Source organism: Elephas maximus, chromosome 4 (assembly GCF_024166365.1).
Source record: "Elephas maximus indicus isolate mEleMax1 chromosome 4, mEleMax1 primary haplotype, whole genome shotgun sequence".
In the NCBI taxonomy this organism is placed as follows: Eukaryota; Metazoa; Chordata; class Mammalia; order Proboscidea; family Elephantidae; genus Elephas; species Elephas maximus.
The window spans coordinates 149,635,727-149,658,566 of record NC_064822.1 but is presented as its reverse complement, the minus strand read 5'-3'; positions in this window follow the sequence as shown (position 1 = coordinate 149,658,566).

Below are 22,840 nucleotides of genomic sequence, written 5' to 3'. Positions count from 1 at the left end.
AAATTCATGCTTTTGCTTATTGTTGATTATCACAGACATTGGTCACTGCCCTAGAGCCAAATTTCTCAACTTAGCTCTCACACATCAAAACAATTGAGTAAATTCAATGTTCCTTGAATGAGAAAAAAAAATTAAGAGTATACGAAAGATTGTGACAACACACTTGAGGCCTAGTAGTTCCAAAGATCTTCAGTAATTTCAGGTTTGCCATTGAAAAGCACTCTTTGCTGTTTTAAATGTCCCTCGCAATGACAGCTGATGGGCCCATCCAGATTCAGTAGGCACATTCTTAAATACTACAGAATAATTTCTGATCATCTCACCTAAAATATATGCATTCTTTTATAGGTATCCCACCCTCCACTGCCATCAAGTCGATTTATAGGTATACCACATTTTATTGCACTTCTCTATATTGTGCTTCGCAGATACTATGTTTTTTACAAATTGCAATTTTGTGGCAACTTTGCATCAATCAAGTCTATCAGCACCATTTTTCCAATGATGTTTGTTCACCTCGAGTCACTGTGTCACATTTTGGTAATCTTGCAATATTTCAAAGTTTTTCATTATTATCATATCTATTATGGATTTTATTATTTCTGGTTTTTTTATTATGATGATCTGTGGTCAGCGATCTTTGATGTTACTATTTTAATTGCTTTGGGGCACCATGAACCACACCCATATAAGATGGTGAACTTAAATGATAAAGGTTGTGTATGTTCTGACTACTCTACCGACGGGCTGATCCCCCGTGTCTCTCCCTCTCCTCCAGCCTCCTTATCCCCTGAGACACACCAATATTGCAATTAGGCCAATTAATAACCCTACAATTGCATCGAAGTCCTCCAGGGAAAGGAAGAGTTTCACATCTCTCACTTTAAATCAAAAGCTAGAAATGATTAAGCTTAGTGAGGAAGGCATGTCAAAAGCTGAGACAAGCTGAAACCTAGGCCTTTTGCACCAAACATTTAGTCAAATTGTGAATTCAAAGGAAAAGTTTTTGAAGTAAAAGTGCCACTCCAGTGAACACACAAATGATAAGAAAGCAAAACAGTCTTATTTCTGACACGGAGAAAGTTTTAGTGGTCTGGGTAGAAGATCAAACCACTCGCAACATTCCCTCAAACCAAAGCCTAATCCAGAGCAAGGCCCTAACTCTCTTCAATTCCAAGCAGGCTGAGAGAGGTGAGGAAGCTGCAGAAGAGAAGTTTGAAGCTAACAGAGGTGGGTTCATGAGGTTTAAGGAAAGAAGCTATCTCCATAACATAAAAGTGCAACATAGAAGCTGCAGCAAGTTATCCAGAAGAATTGTTGTTGTCGTTAGGTGCTGTTCAGTCGGTTCTGATTCACAGCAACCCTATGTACCACAAAACGAAGCACTACCCAGTCCTGCGCCATCCTCACAATAGTTGCTATGCTTGAGTGCATTGTTGCAGCCACTGTGTCAGTCCATCTCGTTGAGGCTCTTCCTCTTTTCTGCTGACCCTGTACTTTACCAAGCATGATGTCTTTCTCCAGGGACTGATCCACGCCTGACAATGTGTCCAAAGTATGCAAGACACAGTCTTGCCGTCCTTGCTTCTAAGGAACATTCTGGCTGTACTTCTTTCAAGACAGATTTGTTTATTCTTTTGGCAGTCCGTGGTATATTCAATGTTCTTTGCCAACATCACAATTCAAAGGTGTCAGTTCTTCTGTCTTCCTTATTCATTGTCCAGCTTTCACATGCATATGATGCAATCAAAAATACCATGGCCTTGGTCATGTGCCCCTTAGTCTTCATGGTGACGTCTTTGATTTTAGCATTTTAAAGATGTCCTTTGCACCTTTTGCAGCAGATTTGCCCAATGCAATGGGTCTTTTGATGTCTTGAGTGTTGCTTCCATGGTGTTTGTGGATCCAAGTAGAATGAAATCCTTGATAACTTCAGTCTTTTCTCCATTTATTATGAAGTGGCTTATTGGTCCAGTTGTGAGGGTTTTTGTTTTCATTATGTTGAGGTGTAATCCATACTGAAGGCTGTGGTCTTTGATCTTCATCGGTAAGTGCTTCAAGTCCTCTTCACTTTCAACAAGCAAGGTTGTTTCATCTGTGTAATCAGGTTGTTAATAGTTTTTCTCCAATCCTGATGCCCTGTTCTTCTTCATATAGTCCAGCTTCTCGTATTATTTGCTCAGCATACAGATTGAATAGGTATGGTGAAATGATACAACCCTGACACACACCTTTCCTGACTTTAAACCACTCAGTATCCCCTTGTTCTGTCTGAACAACTACCTTTGAAGAAGAATTAGCTAAGATAATTGATGAAGGAGACTATATTAAACAAGAGATTTTCAATGTAGACCTTATATTGGAAGGAGATGTCATCTAGGATTTTCATAGCTAGAGAGAAGTCAATGCCTGGCTTCAAAGCTTGAAAACACAGGCTGACTCTCTTGTTGAGAGCTAATGCAGCTGCTGACTTTAAGTTGAAACCAATGCTCATTTACCATTTTGAAAATCATAGGGCTTTTAAGAATTTTGCTAAATCTACTCTGCCAGTGTTCTATGAATGGAACAACAAAGCATGGATGGCAGCATATCTGTTTACAACATGGTTCACTGAATATTTTAAGCCCACTGTTGAGACCTATTGCTCAGAAAAAAAAGATTCCTTTCAAAATATTATTGCTCATTGACAGTGCACCTTGTCACCCAAGAGCTCTGATGGAGATGTACAAAGAGACTAATATTGTTTTCATGACTGCAAACAGAACATCCATTCTGCAGCCCAAGGATAAAGAAGTAATTTTGACTTTCAAATCTTATTTAAGAAATGCATTTCATAAGCTTACAGGTGCCATAGATGGTGATTCCTCTGATGGATCTGGGCAAAGTAAACTGAAAACCTTCTGGAAAGGATTCACCATCTTAGGTGCTATTAAGTACATTAATGATTCATGGGAGGAGGTCAACATAAAGAAAACAAAAATCCTCACAACTGGACCAATAAGCGACATCCTGATAAATGGAGAAAAGATGGTAGTTTTCAAGAATTTCATTTTACTTGGATCTACAATTAGCACCCATAGAAGCAGCAGTCAAGAAATCAAAAGACACATGTATTGGGCAAATCTGCTGCAAGAGAGCTCTTTAAAGTGTTAAAAAGCAAAGATGTCACCTTGAAGACTGAGGTGCACCTGACCCATGCCATGGTGTTTTCAATCACCTTACATGCATGGGAAAGCTGGACAATAAATAAGGAAGACCAAAGAATAATTGACGCCTTTGCATTGTGGTTTCGGCAAAGAATATTGAGTATACCATGAACTGTCTTGGAAGAAGTACAATCAAAATGCCCCTTAGAAGCAAGGATGGTGAGACTGTGTCTCACATACTTTGGGCATGTTATCAGGAGGAATCAGTCCCTGGAGAAGGACATCATGCTTGGTAAAGTAAAGGGTCAACAAAAAAGAGAAAGACCCTCAACACGATGGATTGACACAGTCGCCACAACAATGGGCTCAAGCATAACAACGATTGTGAGAATTATGCAGGACTGGGCAGTGTTTAGGTCTGTTGTACATAGGGTCATTCATTATGAGTCAGAACCAACTCGATGGCACCTGTCATGGATTGAATAATGTCCCCCCAAAAACATGTGTATCAGTTTGGCTAGGTCATGAGTCCCAGTGTTGTGTGATTGTCCACAATTTGGTCCTCTGATGTGATTTCCCTGTGTGTTGTTAATCCGGCCTCTATGATGTTGATAAGGTAGGATAGGTGGCACTTATGTTAATGAGGCAGGACTCAATCTACAAGATTGCAATGTGTCTTGAGCCAGTTTCTTTTGGGATATAAAAGAGAGAACAAGCAGAGGTTCAGGGGGAGCTCACACCATCAAGAAAGCAGTGCTGGGAGCAGAGTGTGTCCTTTGGACGTGGGATTTCTGCATGAAAAAGTTCCTAGTTCGGGGCAAGACTGATGAGAAGGACCTTCCTCCAGAACCAACAGAGAGAGAAAGCCTTCTGCTGGAGCTGATGCCCTGAATTTGGACTTCTAGCCTACTTAAACAAAACAAACAGTTGCTGTCAAGTCGATTCCAACTCATAGCAACTCTAGCCTACGACCGTGAAAAAATAAATTTCTCTTTGTTAAAGCCATCCACTTGTGGTATTTCTGAGCAGCGCTAAATAACTAAGATAGCACCTAACAACAACAACAGCAACAATGTTACTGCACACTTAATAGACTACACCCACTGCCATTGAGTTGATTCAACTCATAGTGACCCCATAGGGTTTCCAAGGCTGTAAATCTCTACAAAAGCTGACTGCCACATCTGTCTTCCATGGAACTGCTGGTGATTCCCAGCCACCGAACTTTCAGTTAGCAGTTGATCACTTTAACCGCTGCACACCAGGGCTCCAAATAGACTACAGTATAGTATAAACATAACTTTTATATTCAGCGGGAAACCAAAAAATTCATGTGACTCACTTTATTGCAATATTTACTTTATTGCAGTGTTCTCCAAGGTATGCCTGTATTTGACACAAAACTAATTCACCCTTTATGCATTAAAATATGGAAAATATGAAGTATTCTTTAAATTGTAAATGTATGTTTTTCATAAGAGTGTGCCTAGTCCAATCCACCCAGAGGAACCTCAAAAGAAAGGCCTGACAATCTACTTCTGAAAGATCACAACCGTTGGAAACCCTGTGGAATGCAGTTCTACTCTGAAACACATGGGGTTGCCATGAGTGGAAGTTGATTTCAGGGAAAATGGTTTGGTTTTTCGTTTACACTGTATGTTAGCTATTGTATACGATATATTTGTTTCATGTTACGCCATTCAATACTAACAATACTTCAAGTCCATTATTTTACAGAAGAGTGAAAGTGGATAAAAAAGTAACTTGCCCAAGGTCATCCACTTAGCAAGTGGCAAAATTGGAATTTGAATAAGGTTTGACTGAGTATGTCGCGGCTCTGCATCACACACACTAGATGTGTGAGAAAAATAAAGGGAGCAAGCAAGTGCATTAAAAAAAAAAGTGATAGCTATTATACAAGCACATGCTTTTCACACATTCCAGATTTAGGGTATTCAGTAATGCCTGCATCTCTTAACTAAACCTTTTATAACTCTGTGGTTTTGCTGAACCCTTTAGTTTGAGATTACGTGTTTTTAGGTGCAAGGGAAAGACTAGATGAATAGCAATAAGGTACCTTGATAGGCAGTGCCGGCTATATAATTTTTGGACCAAGTACCAAATGAAAATGTGAGGCCCATTATTCAAAAAGCAGGAAAAAGGCATTTTCTTTTTTTTCTGTTGTCTCTCTCTTAACTGGTCGTGGTGTTTTGATTGGTTTTGCTATTTAATGCCATGCTTTCTCAAGCATAGGGTCACATGCAGGGTGAGTGTAGACAGAGGTGTAGGGAGGGTAAACAGTGCCCAGGCACAATTGCCAGACCTGGGACAGAGAAGAAGAGGATTCGCCTGTAGGCCTCATCTGGCACTCCCTTGGACTTGCACCCAGGGACAAATGCCACCCCCAACACTCCTTCGGAAACCCCAGTGGCATAGTAGTTAAGAGCTGTGGCTGTTAACCAAAAGGTAGGCAGTTCAAATCCACCAGGCACTCCTTGTAAACCCTATGGGGCAGTTCTACTCTGTCCTTTAGTGTTGCTGTGAGTCCAAATTGAGTTTATGGCAATGAGTTTGGTTTGGTTTTAATGTCCCTTCACTATGTCTCTGATGTAGACCCTCAGAAGTACCTAGGACACAGCCCCATGACTTGGCCTTCGGTTTGCTTGAGCCTAACCGCAACTGTCTGCAACTGGAGAGTGGCATAGATCACTGGACAGGGATTGGGGAGTGGGAAGGGGAATAGGCAGCCAAGAACTTGTACTGGGGAACAGGGAACATGGCAGGAAACAACAGCAGGCAGGATCATTTGTGATAAGTGACCCCAAACCCCAGCTGATGCTCCACCATCTCATGAAACTTCTGTTACAGAACACAAATTTAAACATAAAAGTATTAATGCTATCCTCACAACAACCACAGAGCGTTCATTAAATGTAAAGCCTCCCGCCCTCTTCTGAGTGCAGAGTGCTTTGTGACTCCACTGAGTCCACATGCATGAAGCCAGTTGCTTATAGAACATACTCCCTGAAATAGGCTATAGTTCCTTTCAGTTTACTTGCTTGGTCCTAGACTGTTCGCTAGGTGCTGTCGAGTCAGTTCTGACTCATAGTGACCTTAGGTACAACAAAACAAAATGCTTCCCGGTCCTCTGCCGTTCTCACAATCATTATCTTTGACCCCATTGTTGCAACAACTATGTCAGTCGATCTTTTTGAAGGACTTCCTCTTTTTTGCTGACCCTCTCTACTTTACCAAGCATTATGTCCTTCTCCAGGGCTTGGTCCCTCCTGATAGCATGTCCAAAGTACATGAGAAAAAGTCTCACCATCTTCGCTCCTAAGGAGCTTTCTTGCTGTCTATTGACAAGGCAGATTTGTTGGTTCTTCTGGCAGTCCATGACATATTCAGTATTCTTTGCCGATGCCGTAATTCAAATCCATCAATTCTTCCATCTTCCTTATTCATTGTCCAGCTTTGCCACACATATGAGGCTATTAAAAATACCATGGCTTGGGTAAGCACACCTTAGTCCTGAAAGTGATATCTTTGCTTTTTAACATGTTAAAAAGTTCTTTTGAAGCAGATTTTCCCAATGCAATATGCCCTTTGATTTCCTGACGGCTGCTTCCATGGGTGTTGATTGTGGATCCAAGTAAAATGAAATCCTTGACAACTTCAACATTTTCTCTGTTTATCATGATGCTTACTGGTCCACTTGTGAGGATTTTTGTTTTCTTTATGTTGAGGTGTAATCCATACTAAGGGTTGTAGTCTTTCATCTTCATTAGTAAGTGCTTCAAGTCTTCTTTGCTTTCAGCAAGCAAGATTGGGTCATCTGCATATTGCAGGTTGTTAATTGAGTCTTCCTCCAGTCTTGATGCCAACTTCTTCTTCTTATAGTGCAGCTTCTCGGATTATTTGCTCACCATACAGATTGAATAAATATGGTGAAAGAATACAACACTGATGGACACCTTCTCTGATTCAAACCACTCAGTATCCCCTTGTTCTATTTGAAAGTCTACCTCTTCGTCTATGTACAGGTTTTGAATGATCACAATTAAGTGTACTGGAATTCCCATTTTTCACTGTGTTAGTCATAGTATGTTGTGATCCACACAGTCCAGTGCCTTTACATAGTCAGTAAAACACAGGTTAACTATTTATGGTATTCTTTGCTTTCAGCCAAAAACCATCTGACATCAGCGACAATATCCCGTGTTCCCACATCCTCTTCTGAATCCAGTTTGAACCTCTGGCAGTTCCCTGTCCATGTACTATTGCAACTGTTTTTGAATTATCTTCAGCAAAATTTCACTTGTGGGTGATATTAATGATATTCGATAATTTCTACATTTGGTTGGATCACCTTTGTTTGACCTGGGCACAAATATGGATCTCTCCAGTCAGTTGGCCAGATGTTTGTCTTCCAAATTTCTTTGCATAGACCAGTGAGTGCTTCCAGTTTGTTGAAACATGTCAATTGGTATTCTGTCAATTCCTGAAGTCTTGTTTTTTGCCAATCCCTTCCAGGATAGCTTGGGCTCTTCCCTTTAGTAACACTGGTTCTTAATTATGTGCACCCTCCTGAAATGGTTGAATGTCAACCTATTCTTTTTGGTACAGTGACTGTATTCTGTTCATCTTCTTTTGATGCTTCCTGTGTTTCTCAGTATTTCGTTCACAGAATCCTTCAATATTGCAACTTGAGGCTTGAATTTTTTCTTCAGTTCTTTCAGTTTGGGAAATGCCAAGAGTGTTCTTCCCTTTTGGTTTTCTATCTTGAGGTCTTCACACATTTTATTATAATACTTTGTCTTCTCGAATTGCCATTTAAAATCTTCTCTTCGTCCCTTTTCGTGATCATTTCTTCCTTTCACTTGTGCTACTCAATGTTCACGAGCAAGTTTCAGAGTTTCTTCTGACGTCCATTTTGTTCTTTTCTTTCTCCTTGTATTTTTCATGACCTTTTGGTTTCTGTATGTATGATGTCCCTGATATCATCCTACAACTTGTCTGGTCTTCTGTTATTAGTGTTCAGTACGTCAAATCTATTCTTGTGGTGGTCTCTAAATTCATTTGAGATATACTGAAGGTCGTCCTTTGGCTTTTGTGAACTTGTTTTCATTTTGTTCAGCTTTAACTTAAATTTGCTGTTATGGATTGAATTATGTCCCCCCACAATATGTATCAACTTAGCTAGGCCATAATTCTAAGTTTTTTGTGGTTGTCGTTCATTTTGTAATCTGATGTGATTATCATAAGTATTGTGAACCCTAACTTCTATGATGTTAATGAGGCAGGATTAGAGGCTGTTATGTTAACGAGGCAGGACTCAATCTACAGGATTAAGTTGTATCTTGGGTCAACTTCTTTTGAGATGTACAACAGAGAATCGAGCAGAGAGGAGAGGGACCTCATTACCACCAAACAAGAAGAACCAAGAGTGGAGTGTGTCTTTTGTACTGGGGTTGGGGGAGGATGCCTGCATTGAGAACCTCCTAGACCAGGGGACTGTTGATGACAAGGACTTCCCCCCAGAACTGACAGAAAGAGAAGGCCTTCCCCTGGAGCAGGCTCCCTGAATGCCATCCTCTAGCCTCCTAAGCTGTGAGAGAATATACCCCTTTTTGTTAAAGCCATTCACTTGTGGTATTTCTGCTATAGCAGCACTAGATACCTAAGACATTTTCTTATGAGCAATTGATGTTCTGTTCTGCAGTCAGCCCCTGGTCTTTTTCTGACTAATGATATTGACCATCTCCATCATCTCTTTCTACAGATGTAGTCAATTCGATTCCTGTATATTTTTTCAGTGAGGTCCCTGTGTATAGTTGCCATTTATGTTAATGAAAAAAGTATTTACAATGAATAAGTCATTGCTCTTGCAAAATTTCATCATGTTTTCTCTGACACTGTTTCTATCACCCAGGACATATTTTCCAACTACCAATCTTTCTTTGTTTCCAACTTTCACATTCCAATCACCAGTAATTATCAATGCATTTTGATTGTATATTTGATCAATTCCAGATTGCAGGATTTGGTAAAAAATCTTCAATTTCCTTATCTTGGGCATTAGGGGTTAGTGCATAAATATGAATAATAGTTGTATTAATTTATTTGCCTTTTGTGCAAAACGACGATGAATGCAACACCATTCCTCTTGGAGTTGTCATTCCCAGCATAGTAGACTGTATGATTGTCTGATTCAAAATGGCCAATACCGGTCCATTGCAGCTCACTAATGCCTAGGATATCAATGTTTATGAGTTCCATTTCATTTCTGACAATTTCCAATTTTCCTAGACTCATACTTTGTACATTCCAGGTTCCTATTATTAATGGATGTTTGCAGCTGTTTCTTCTCATTTTGAGTCATGCCACATCAGCAAATGAAGGCCCGGAAAGCTTTACTCCATCCAGATCATTAAGGTAGACTCTACTTTGAGGAGGCAGCTCTTCCTCAGTCATCTTTTGAGTGCCTTCCAACCTGGGGGGCTTATCTTCCAGCACTATATCAGACAATGTTCCACTGCTATTCATAACATTTTCACTGGCTAATGCTTTTCAGAAGTAGACTGCCAGGTCCTTCTTTCTAGTCTGTCTTAGTCTGGAAGCTTAGCTGAAACCTGTCCTCCATGGGTGACGATGCTGGCTGTGAGTGAAAAGATAATATCCATACACCTACAAGGAAGACCAGTTAATACAACTATTATTCAAATTTACGCACCAACCACTAGGGCCAAAGATGAAGAAAAAGAAGATTTTTATCAGCTGCTGCAGTCTGAAATTGATTGAACATGCAATCAAGATGCATTGATAATTACTGGTGATTGGAATGCGAAAGTTGGAAACAAAGAAGAAGGATCAGTAGTTGGAAAATATGGCCTTGGTGATAGAAATAGTGCCCGAGATCGAATGATAGGGTTATGCAAGACCAACGACTTCTTCATTGCAAATACCTTCTTACACCAACATAAACGGTGTCTATACACATGGACCTCACCAGATGGAACACACAGAAATCAAATTGACTACATCTGTGGAAAGAGACGATGGAAAAGCTCAATATCAGTCAGAACAAGGCGAGGGGGCAACTGTGGAACAGACAATCAATTGCTCATATGTAAGTTCAAGCTGAAACTGAAGAAAATCAGAGCAAGTCCATGAGAGCCAAAATATGACCTTGAGTACATGCCACCTGAATTTAGAGACCATCTCAAGAATAGATTTCACCACATTGAACACTAGTGACCGAAGACTCGACAAGTTGTGGAATGACATCAAAGACATCATCCATGAAGAAAGCAAGAGGTCATTGAAAAGACAGGAAAGAAAGAAAGGACCAAGATGGATGTCAGAGGAGACTCTGAAACTTGCTCTCGAACGTCGAGCAGCTAAAGCAAGAGGAAGAACTGATGAAGTAAAAGAACTGAACAGAAGATTTCAAAGGGCCTCTTGAGAAGACAAAGTAAAGTATTATAATGACATGTGCAAAGAGCTGGAGATGGAAAACCATAAGGGAAGAACATGCTCGGCGTTTCTCAAGCTGAAAGAACTGAGAAAAAATTCAAGCTTCGAGTTGCAATAGTGAAGGATTCTATGGGGAAAATATTAAACAATGCAGGAAGCATCAAAAGAAGATGGAAGGAATACAGAGTCGTTATACCAAAAAGAATTAGTCGATGTTCAACCATTTCAAGAGGTGGCATGTGATTAGGAACTGATGGTACTGAAGGAAGAAGTCCAAGCTGCTCTGAAGGCATTGGTGAAAAATAAGGCTCCAGGAATTGATGGAATATCAATTGAGATGTTTCAAGAAAGAGATGCAGCGCTGGAGGTGCTCACTTGTCTATGCCAAGAAATATGGAAGACACCTTCATGGCCAACTGACTGGAAGAGATCCATATTTATGCCTATTCTTAAGAAAGGTGATGCAACCAAATGTGGAAATTATAGAACAATATCATTAATATCACATGCAAGTAAAATTTTGTTGAAGATCATTCAAAAACGGTTGCAGGAGTATATCGACAGGGAACTACCCAAAATTCAGGCCGGTTTCAGAAGAGGACATGGAACCAGGGATATCATTGCTGAAAGCAGAGAATACCAGAAGGATGTTTACCTGTGTTTTATTGACTATGCAAAGGCATTCGACTGTGTGGATCATAACAAACTATGGATAAAATTGCAAAGAATGGCAATTCCAGAACATGTAATTGTGCTCATGAGGAACCTTTACATAGATCAAGAGGTGGTTGTTTGGACAGAACAAGGGGATACTGATTGCTTTAAAGTTAGGAGAGGTTTGCGTCAGGCTTGTGTTCTTTCACCATACCTATTCAATCTGTATGCTGAGCAAATAATATGAGAAGCTAGACTATATGAAGAAGAATGGGTCATCAGGGTTGTAGGAAGATTCGTTAACAACCTGCATTAAGCAGATGACACAATCTTGCTTCCTGAAAGTGAAGAGGACTTGAAGCACTTACTAATGAAGATCAAAGACCACAGCCTTCATTATGGATCGCACCTCAACATAAAGAAAACAAAAATCCTCACAACTGGACCAAGGAGCAACATCATGATAAATGGAGAAAAGATTGAAGTTGTCAAGGATTTCATTTTACTTGGATCCACAATCAACAGCCATGGAAGCAGCAGTCAAGAAATCAAAAGATGCATTGCATTAGGTAAATCTGCTACAAAGGACCTCTTTAAAGTGTTGAAGAGCAAAGACGTCACCTTGAAGACTACAGTGCGCCTGACGCAAGCCATAGTATTTTCAATTGCATCATATGGATGTGAAAGCTGGACAATGAATAAGGAAGACCGAAGAAGAATTGACACCTTTGAATTGTGTTGGCAAAGAATATTGAATATACCATGGATTGCCAAAAGAATGAACAAATCTGTCTTAGAAGAAATACAACCAGAATGCCCCTTAGAGGCAAGGATGGCGAGACTGGGTCTTACATAATTTGGACATGTTTTCAGGAGGGATCAGTCCCTGCAGAAGGACATCATTCTTGGCAGAGTACAGGGTCAGCGGAAAAGAGGAAGACCCTCAATGAGGTGGATTGACACAGTGTCTGCAGCAATAAGATCAAGCATGACAACTATTGTAAGGATGGCTCAGGACCGGGCAGTGTTTCATTTTGTTGTGCAGAGTCACTATAAGTCGGAACCAACTCTACTGCACCTATCAACAACAACCTTTTTGTGCATATGGATATTATTCTATCAGTGACAGTGTGGTACTCTGAGTGATCTTGAAATGTTCTTTTGGACAATGAAGGTAACACCATTCGTCTTCAATTGGTCGTTCCCTGCATAATAGACCATATGATTTTCTGATTCAAAATGACCAATACCAGTCCATTTCAGCTCAGTAATACCTAGGATATTGATCTTTATGCATTCCATTGAAAGTTTGACAATTTGCAGTGTTCCTAGATTCATAGTTCGTACATTCCGCCTCCTAATTTTTAATGGATATTTGCAGCTCTTTATTCTCGTTTTGAATTGTGCCACTTCAGCAAATGAAGGTCCTGAAAACTTTACTCCATCCATATTACTAAGGTCAAGTCTATTTTGTGGTGGCAGCTCTTCCCCAATCATATCTGAATGCCTTCCAACCTGAGGGGCTCATCTTCTGCCACTATGCTAGCCAATGATCCTAGATACTAGACGGCAAAATAATTAACCAGTATTGGACACTCTGTGGTTCCTTGGAAACAATGAATTTAGACTAGTGGAAAATGCTAAAACTGTTTTACAACCCCTTTGCATGATGGATGAAAGCAGACACCTGGTGAGATTATAGAGCTATCCCTTACACTGTGCATAGAAAACTATGCTCCCTTCTTAGAGATTAGGGAGTGGTCTAAAGGAGAGAACAGTAATCAGCAGGTCAATCAGGCTTTGAGAAAAGCTGGAAGTGAAGGTAGGAATACTATTATTTATCTCCTCTCTCCTCTTAATTTTTTTTTTTTTTCTCCTCATGCTTTAATTGCTTGCATACAAACTGGTAGCCCATGGGCCAAAATCTCTAACCTGATTTTTTTAGGAATGAAGTCAGTGAGAGGTGATGAGAGTATTCACATTGATTTAAAATTTTTTTTTTTCATATGAATTGTCAGTATTTCAGACTTCCCAAGTAATATGCGTTTCAGCTTTTCTCTACAGTCCAGAAGATCAGGCATTGTTGGACAGGGCTGCATTATGCCTGTCCTCATCAGTCCTGTTCCAAGGTCAGCATGAACCCTGGTTTGCCACAATATCCCCTATTGTTTTTCAGAGACTGAAGGATGTCACTGCCCTTTTTTAATACATTTTCACTTTTTTTTGTTTAAGAGAGATATTTCATAGTACTCATTTCTCTGTCAAAATTGGGGAAAAGAAAGTCATAAAAAGAGGAGCATGCTTTTCTTACAGCTAACCCAAAGTACTCATGTGCATTACCTGTATGGCCTCAGTATACAAAGTTGAGTTTGAGACCCTGGCTTAGCACCTGGACTTTGCCTTGTTTTACCCTTAGCACATTGATTTCTCTACATCATTTTTTGTTCCTGTTGTCTTTTTTTTTTTGTTTGTTTCAATTCAGGCTCCTTCTTCTTTCTGTTACTTTATCGTCTTTAACTCCTTCTTCTGCCCATTTCCCACCAATTCCTGTTCCTTGAAGATTTTATACTTCCTCTTTTTGAAATTAGAACTATGTTTTAGAAGCAAATGTTTGTTTGTTTTGCACAGTGTGATGCCTGGCTACTAACCAAAAGATTGACACCCAGAAGCTTCCCCAAAGTAAGGACTGGCGATCTGCTTTTGGAAAGTCACAGCCTTGAAGACCCTATGTAGTGCAGTTCTAGTCTGCAACACATCGAGTCTCCATGACTCAGAATAGACAACTGATGGCAACTTTTTTGTGTGTGTGCAGGAGAATGCTTGGAAAAAATTAAATTCTTAAAATTTTGGATTCTCCCGGGATCAAGCCTGTTAGAATCAGGACACTTTACTGAAAAAAAACAACAAAAAAAAAAGATAAAAAATACAGCTGTATCTTAAGGTTTTTGTTCCTGGGTTTTGTTTTGTTTGTTTGTTTCAGAGGAAGTTTCAAACCTTGCAGTCACTGATTTAGAAAATTCTGTCTCCCCCTTCTTTTACTAACTTATATCTAGAGATTGAGTTACTGAGTGTCGGTGAGCTGAGTATACTTGATTGGGTCCAGGTTGTTATTCAATTCTGCACTCATTAACTGATCCACTTCATTTAGGGCCTTATAAATAAGGGTCAAAATACATATTCAATTCTGTTTTGGATCAGCAGGCAATTTAAAAATTAAAGGATTGGGATAATGTGGTAGCTGTCTGAAAACTATGCTAGCATTTGACAAAATGAGAGCTTTTTGATAGCACCAGAACTTATAGTATTGTGGAAACACAATGGCTATTACTAAATAATAGATATCAGTTTTTATTATTAAATATTAACACTAAACACGCTCTTCCAAAGAAGAATATACCCTCTGGTTATAGGTAGTTCAAAATCCCACTGCTGACTTCAGACAGGTGCGTTCCCCTAAAAGACTTCATTTTTTTTTTATCTGTAAAACAGGAATAACAATCTAATATCACAAAGTTGTGAACATCAAATGAGATAATGACCATAAAAACACTTAGCACAATGTCTCAACAGTAGTAGTTTCGTTGTAAACATTTGTACAAAAGAAAAGGAAATGCCACTATCCACTGAGGACTCCTATATTTTATTGAGGCAGGGGAAAAAAAAAAAAAACTTTCTCTGAATGTCTGTCAATTTTCTGGTATTTTGCCATTCTTGTTTCATGTAACGGTCTATTTACTGGTATCACTAACATCATTGTTCAGCTGTTACATGACCAAACAAGCAATCAAGCTTTTGTTAAAACAACGAACAAACAAATAAATCTATGAATGCCTGTTTGATTTTTCCCTTTTGTGAAGGGAACTTTCTTTTCTTTTTTCTCTCCCAAATCTCTCTTAAGTGAAAGAGAATTTGATTTTACACTGATTTCATTTTTCCACCATTTCCTTTCACACAAGTTTATTAACGTTTAAAACTGGCAACAGTGGTGGTTCAGTGGTAGAATTCTCCTCTTGCCTACGGGAACCCCGCATTTAATTCCTGGCCATGTAGAAATGTATCTGAATTCGAAGCTTTCAGCGATATGTATTTGGATAGAAATTTGATATGGAACACTGAACTCACTAAGGATTGGTTTGGTGCTTTATTTACATTTTTATCCCTAATATGTATATATTACATGAAATAGGTATTTGGTAAAATTTTAAAAAATAAAATAAGCAATTAATGAAAGTTTCCACATTTTTTAAAAAGTAAGGTATTACCACAGGAGGAAAACTGTTTAAAGGTCCTGCAAGTGCATATGTGTGTGTGTGTGTGCATGTGTGCATGTGCATCTATGCGTCTACGTTAGCCATTTATTTTTCAAGCATGTCTTCAGGTGCCACACATTAAAAAAAAAAAGACATACTGCCCAAACAATAATTGAAAATGTGCCTTCAAAATATCTTAAAACAAAATAGATGTGAGCAAAATGACTAATTGGCCACAGAAGACTGTGTGCCTCCCTTATGTTTAATAAAATTATCGACAAGCAATTGTGTGCTCAGAAACATCATTTCTTAGCTGTGTTATCATCTGGATTGAACCTTTGACTAGTTCTAGCTGATGGCTAGGTGGTGATGGTTCTTATTGTCATTTTCAATAAAATGCATTCTTCCACCATTTCCTTTCACGTAAGTTTCTTCCCTTTTCTAACCGGGAGCAGTGGTGGTTCAGTGGTAGAATTCTCGTCTTCCCTATGGGAGACCTGGGTTTGATTCCTGGCCAATGTACCTCATGCTCAGCCAGCACCCGTCTTTCGGTAGAGGCTTGCATGTTGCTCTGATACTGAACAGGTTTCAACAGAGCTTCCAGACTAAGATGGACAAGGAACAAAGGCCTGGCAATCTACTTCTAAAAATCATCCAGTGAAAGCTCTATGGATCACAACAGTCCAAACTGCAGCTGATCATGGGGTTGGTGCAGAATTGGGCAGTGTTTCATTGAGTTGTGCATGGGGCCACCATGAACAGCAACATGTGATAACTAGTGTATAAAAAAACAAAATAAGATTACAAGCAATGCAGGAACATAGAAATATATTATTTATTCTTATGTAATTCATTCAATGTCTCTATCTAATTACTACAGCATTAAATTAATTATTGTTGTTGTTAGGTGTCATCGAGTCAGTTCCAACTCATAGTGACCTTATACACAACAGAATGAAACATTACCAGGTTCTGTGCCATCCTCCCAATCTTTGCTATGTTCGAACCCATTGTTGCAGCCACTTTGTCAATCCATCTGCTTGAGGATCTTCCTCTTTTTTTCTTTGACTGTCTGCCTTACCAAGTATGATGTCCATCTCCAAGGATTGCTGCCTCCAGATAACATATGAAAAGTAAATGAGAAAAAGTCTCACCATCCTCGCTTCCAAGGAACATTCTGGCTGTACTTCTTCCATGACAGACACATTCCTTCTTCTGGCAGTCTGTTGTATATTCAGTATTTTTTGCCAGCACCATAATTCAAAGGCATCAATTCTTCTTCAGCCTTCCTTATTAATTGTCTGGCTTTCACATGCATATGAGGTGACTGAAAATACCATGGCTTGAGTTAGGCATACCTTAGTCCTCAAAGTCACAGCTTTGCTTTTCAACACTTCAAAGAGGTCTTTTGCAGCAGATTTGCCCAATGCAATATGTCATTTGATTTCTCGACTGCTGCTTCCATGGGTGTTGATTGTGGATCCAAGTAAAATGAAACCCTTGACTACTTCTCTGTTTTCTTCATTTATTATGATGTTGCCTATCATTCTGGTTGTGAGGATTTTTGTTTTCTTTATGTTAAGGTATAATCCATACTAAAGGCTGTTGTAGTCTTTGATGTTCATAAATAAGTGCCTCAAGTCTTCTTCACTTTTAGCAAGTTAGGTTTGTCATCTGCAAATCGAAGGTCATTAATGAGTCTTTGTATAATCCTGATGCTTCATTCTTCTTCATATAGTTTAGCTTCTCTGATTATTTGTTTAGCATACAGGTTGAATAGATATAGTGAAAGGATACGACCCTAATGCTTGCCTTTCTTGACTTTAAATAATGCAGTATCTCCTTGTTCTGTTCAAATGACTGCTTCTTGGTCTATGTACAGGGTCCTCATAAGCACAATTAAATATTCTGGAATTCCCATTGTTCACAATGTTATCCATGATTTGTTATGACCCACAGAGTTGAATGCCTTTGCATAGTCAATAAAACACGGGTAAATATCTTTTTGGTATTCTTTGCTTTCAGCCAAGATCCAGATGTCATCAACAATGATATCCCTGGTTCCACATCCTCTTCTGAATATAGCTTCAATTTCTGCCATTTCCCTGTTGATGTACTGCTGCAACTTCTTTTGAATGATCTTCAGCAAAATTTTACTTGCACTGATAATAATGATATTGTTTGATAATTTCAACACCTTGTTAGATCACCTTTCTTTGGAATAGACACAAATATACATCGTTTCCAGTCATTTGGCCAGGTAGCTCTCTTCCAACTTTGTTGAAACATCTCTGTTGGTATTCCATCCATTTTTGGAGCCTAGTTTTTCACCAGTGCCTTCAGTTTAGCTTGAACTTCCTCCTTCAGTACCATCATTTCTTATTCATGTGCTTCCTCCTGAAATGGTTGAAAATCTACCAATTTATTTTGATCAGTGACTCTGTGTAACCCCTGTCATGGATTGAACTGTGTCGTCCAAAAATATGTGTCAACTTAGTTAGGCCATGATTCCCAGTATTGTGTGGTTGTCCTCCATTTTGTGATTGTAATTTTATATTAAAGAGGATTACGGTGGAATTGTAATACCCTTACTAAGTTCACATCCCTGACCCAATGTAAAGGGAGTTTCCCTGGAGTGTGGCCTACATCATTTTATCTTACAAGAGATGAAAGGGAAGCAAGCAGAGAGTGGGGAACTCATACCACCAAGAAAGAAGCACTGGGAGCAGAACCTGCCCTTTGAACCTGGAGTTCTTTGAGAAGAAGCTCCTAGTCCATGGAAGATTGACAAGAAGGACCTTGCTCTAGAACTGACAGAGAGAGAAAGCCTTCCCCTGGAGCTGATGCCCTGAATTTGGACTCTAGTCTACGAGACTGTGAGAAAATACATTTCTCATTGTTATAGCCATCCGTTTGTGGTATTTCTGCTATAATAACACTAGATGACTAAAACATCTTCCATCTTGTTTTGATGCTTCCTGAGACATTCAGTATTTTCCCCATAGAATTCTTCAATATTGCAGCTTAAGGCTTAAATTTTTTCTTCAGTTCTTTTAGCTTGAAAAATTCCAAACTTGTTATTTTCTTTTGATTTTCTAACCCCAGGCCTTTGACTATTTCATTATAATACTTTACTTTGTCTTTTGGAACTACCCTTTGAAATCTTCTGTTCAGCTCTTTTACTTTATCATTACTTCCATTTACTTTAACTATTCTACATTCAAGAGCAACTTTCACAGTGTCTTCTGACATCCATTTTGGTCTTTTCTTTCTTTCTTGCCTTTTAAATGACTTTTTGCTTTCTTCATATATGATGTTTCTTGATGTCATCCCAGACGTCCTCGGGCCTTCAGTAATTAGTCATTACAAATTGAGATGTTTCAGCAAATGAATGCAGAGCTGGAAGTGCTCACTCATCTATGCCAAGAAATTTGGAAGACAGCTACTTGGCCAACCAACTGGAAGAGATCCATATTTATGCCTATTCCCAAGAAAGGTGATCCAACAAAGTTAACATCACACGCGAGTAAAATTTTGCTGAACATCATTCAAAAGGGGCTGAACTGCAGCAGTATATCAGCCAGGAACTGCAAGAAATACACGCTAGATTCAGAGGAGGACATGGAACGAGGGATATCATTGCTGATGTCAGATAGATCCTGGCTAAAAGCAGAGAATACTAGAAGAATGTTTACCTGTGTTTTATTGACTATGCAAAGGTATTCGACTGTGTGGATCATAACAAATTATGGGTAACATTGCAAAGAACGGGAATTTCAGGACACTTAATTGTACTCATCAGGAACCTGTACGTAGATCAAGAGGCAATCATGCCAACAGAACAAGGGGATACGGCATGGCTTAAAGTCAGAGGTGTGCATCAGGGTTGTATCCTTTCACTACACCTATTCAATCTGTATGCTGAGCAAATAATCCAAGAAGCTGGACTATATGAAGAAGAACAGGGCATCAGGATTGGAGGAAGACTCATTAAAAACTGTGTTATGCAGCTGACACAACTTGCTTGCTGAAAGTGAAGAGGACTTGAAGCACTTACTGATGAAGATCAAAGACCACAGCCTTCAGTATGGATTACACGTCAACATAAAGAAAACAAAAATTCTCACAGCTGGAACAGTAAGCAACATCATGATAAATGAAGAAAAGATTGAAGTTGTTAAGGAATTCATTTTATTTGAATCCACAATCAACACCCATGGAAGCAGCAGTCAAGAAATGACAAGACCCATTGCATTAGGCAAATCTTTTGCAAAAGACCTCTTTGAAGTGTTCAAAAGCAAAGATGTCACTTTAAGGACTAAGGTGCACCTGACCCAAGCCATGGTGTTTTCAATCACCTCATATGCATGTGAAAGCTGGATAATGAATAAGGAAAATTGAAGAAGAATTGATGCCTTTGAATTGTGGTGTTGGTGAAGTATATTCAATATACCACAGACTGCCAAAAGAATGAACAAATCTGTCTTGGGAGTAGTACAACCAGAATGCTCCTTAAAAGCAAGGATGGTGGAACTATATCTGGTATACTTTGAACATGTTGTCAGTAGGGATCAATCCCTGGGGAAGGACATCGTGCTTGGTAAAGTAGAGGGTTGTTGAAACAGGAAGACCCTCAACAAGGTGGATTAACACAGTGGCTGCAACAATGGGCTTAAGCATAACAGCTATTGCGAGGATGGTGCAGGACCAGGCAGTGTTTTTTTGGTTGTACATAGTAGGGTCGCTATGAGTTGGAAGTGACTCAATGACACCTAACAAAAACTTACTCTAATAGCTTAGGAAATAATCACAGAAACTAGAGAATGTAAGTGATTGTTTTCTCCAAGCCCTTTCACAACAACAACAAAAGTTTGTTTCACAAAATCAGCAAAAAAAAAAAAAAAGTTTGATTGAAATATGTCAGCTTAAGGAGTGAACCATACAACTCTGCCTCAAGAAAGACTACCTGACACCAAAAGTCATTTGGAGATCTGAAAACAACTTTTTTTTTTTTTTTAATAGTATATGATGCAGTCTCAATGAGTCTTCTTATTAGTTATAGTTCTAGCAAAGCCATACTTTCTGTCCAATTTCAGAGTAATGGAAGTTTGTCATCAATAAGGCATGAGTACTGCTAACAGCCTGTGAGCTCTATGAGGAAATAGATCTCACCTTGTTAATCCGGAGACATTCATCTGTTATCCATGCAAGCTTTCTTTGCAGAGCAACCTTCTATTCTAGTAGATAGAAGAAACATGAGAGGCAGATAGTGATGACAGAGAGAGAAATGAGAAAACAAAACAGAAAGCTACAAAATTCTTAAGCATTTAATCCTTTGAAAACTAGTGTGCTCTAGCAGAGCTAAAAGAAATATTAATACTAATGTACTGTGGGAAAAATTACAAATTCAAGAAACTAAATGTTTTACTTTATGTTTCTGCATTCAGAAGGTGAACAGATTCTTGAGTTGCCTCCATTACAATATGCAGAACTAAGGGCCAAGAGTTATTGAATGTTACATAGCTAGATGAGGTCAAAGTCCAGAATTTGATTTTTTTTCTTTAATTTTAGAGTTTAGTAGTAATTTTATTTGTCTCGTTAAAGATGCCTTCTTTTAACCATTCTCCAGGATTTATCTATATGAGTTTCAGTTTTAAAGCCCAGCTGTATAAAGGTGTGAGCCATGGTAGGAAGAGATATTTAAAACATCTTCAAATGCAATTCTTTCATAAGATTCCAATGTCACCTATTCCTATGGGCACAATGTAGCCAACGATCTCCTTGAAAGATTTAAGTGTTTATAAGTGTGTGTGTAGGTAATGCGATTAGATTACAGGTTTTGAATATCAACTAAAAATTTAGAGAAGCCAGCAAAATTTGGAGGCTAAAAGGGCAGAATGCCGACATAAATAAAAACAACTTAGAGCATTCTCCTCAAAAGAATAGGCATCTAAGTCTAAATCAAATTGTAAGTGTTCCTGCTTTCATTTTTTATTAAAGTAATATAATTGAAGCTATTTTCACAAAAAAGGGGATTAAAATCTTATAAAGTTACAGTAAGAATACTGGAAAAAGTTGTGAGGAGAAAAGGAAGTAAAATTATTCTCAAAACTTTAAGAAGAAGAAAAAAAAAAAGCCATTGAAGCTCTGCTCTATGAGCTGCTGGCAAAATCCTGCATCTTCCCAAAATGTAGAAGGAAGAGGTAAGTGCTGAATTCCTTCCCTCCAGGTGAAAATTGTCTTTGCTTCTTGGACTCTTGGCCCCTTAACTTTCATTTCTCATACCAGCATCCCTGCATTCAAACATGGTTAGTAAAAATGTATCAACTGTTGAAATCAGGGGTGGCTTTGGTGTCTCAGATTCTCTGACTTTCCTAAGGCAGAAAATTGGTCAGGTTAGAGAACAAATAAACAGGTAAGAAATGAAAGAAAGAAAAGACTGTAGCTATCAACAAAATATAAGTCCACTTACAGCAGAGGCAACCAAAGTCTCCCAATTTATTTATAATTTTTTTATTTTTTAATGTTTAATTGATTATTTAACCAGCTATTTCAAAGTTTAAATCAAAGTTTAAATTTATTTGAAAAGTTTAAATCAAAATTTAAATTTATTTGAAGTATTTTAGTAAATCTGCATATATAAACACTTCTTTTATCAGAATGGCATAGTAGTTGAGTGCTACCTACAGCTGCTAACCAAGAAAGAGGTCACCAGTTCAAATCCCCTGTGCACTGCTTGGAAACCCTGTGGGGCAGTTCCATTCTGTCATGTAGGGTCGCTGTGAGTCAGAATTAACTTGCCGGCAATGAGTTATCAGAGTATTTTGAATACGTATTTTCAATACACATTGGGGCAAAACAGCAATACTGGAAAGAATAATTTTGTTGCTACATTGATACTGAGACTTAAAACAGATTTTATTCAGAGATAGATTAATTCTAGAGTTTCTTAGGTAAATAAAAGAGGTTGAAGACACAGTAATACAGAACACAAGAAATTTTCTTTTTAGGAGGTGTCAGGAGTAGATGGTGACTTTTATACATATAGGTAAATTTTCTTACCAACACTATATTTTGTCATTTCTAAGATTTCACCAATCAAAAATATATCATCAACATTGCTTGCATGTTTTTTTGGAAAATTGCATCAAGGCACGTAGCCATTTAGGACAAATCTTAATTTAAGAAACATTAAAATGAGAAAAAAATTATTTTGAAAAGGAAATACAGCATGATATTTTAGGATATGTTTTATTGTTTTTATTTATTAATGTGAAAACCTATATTGAGTGTTTACATGCACCATCAATATAA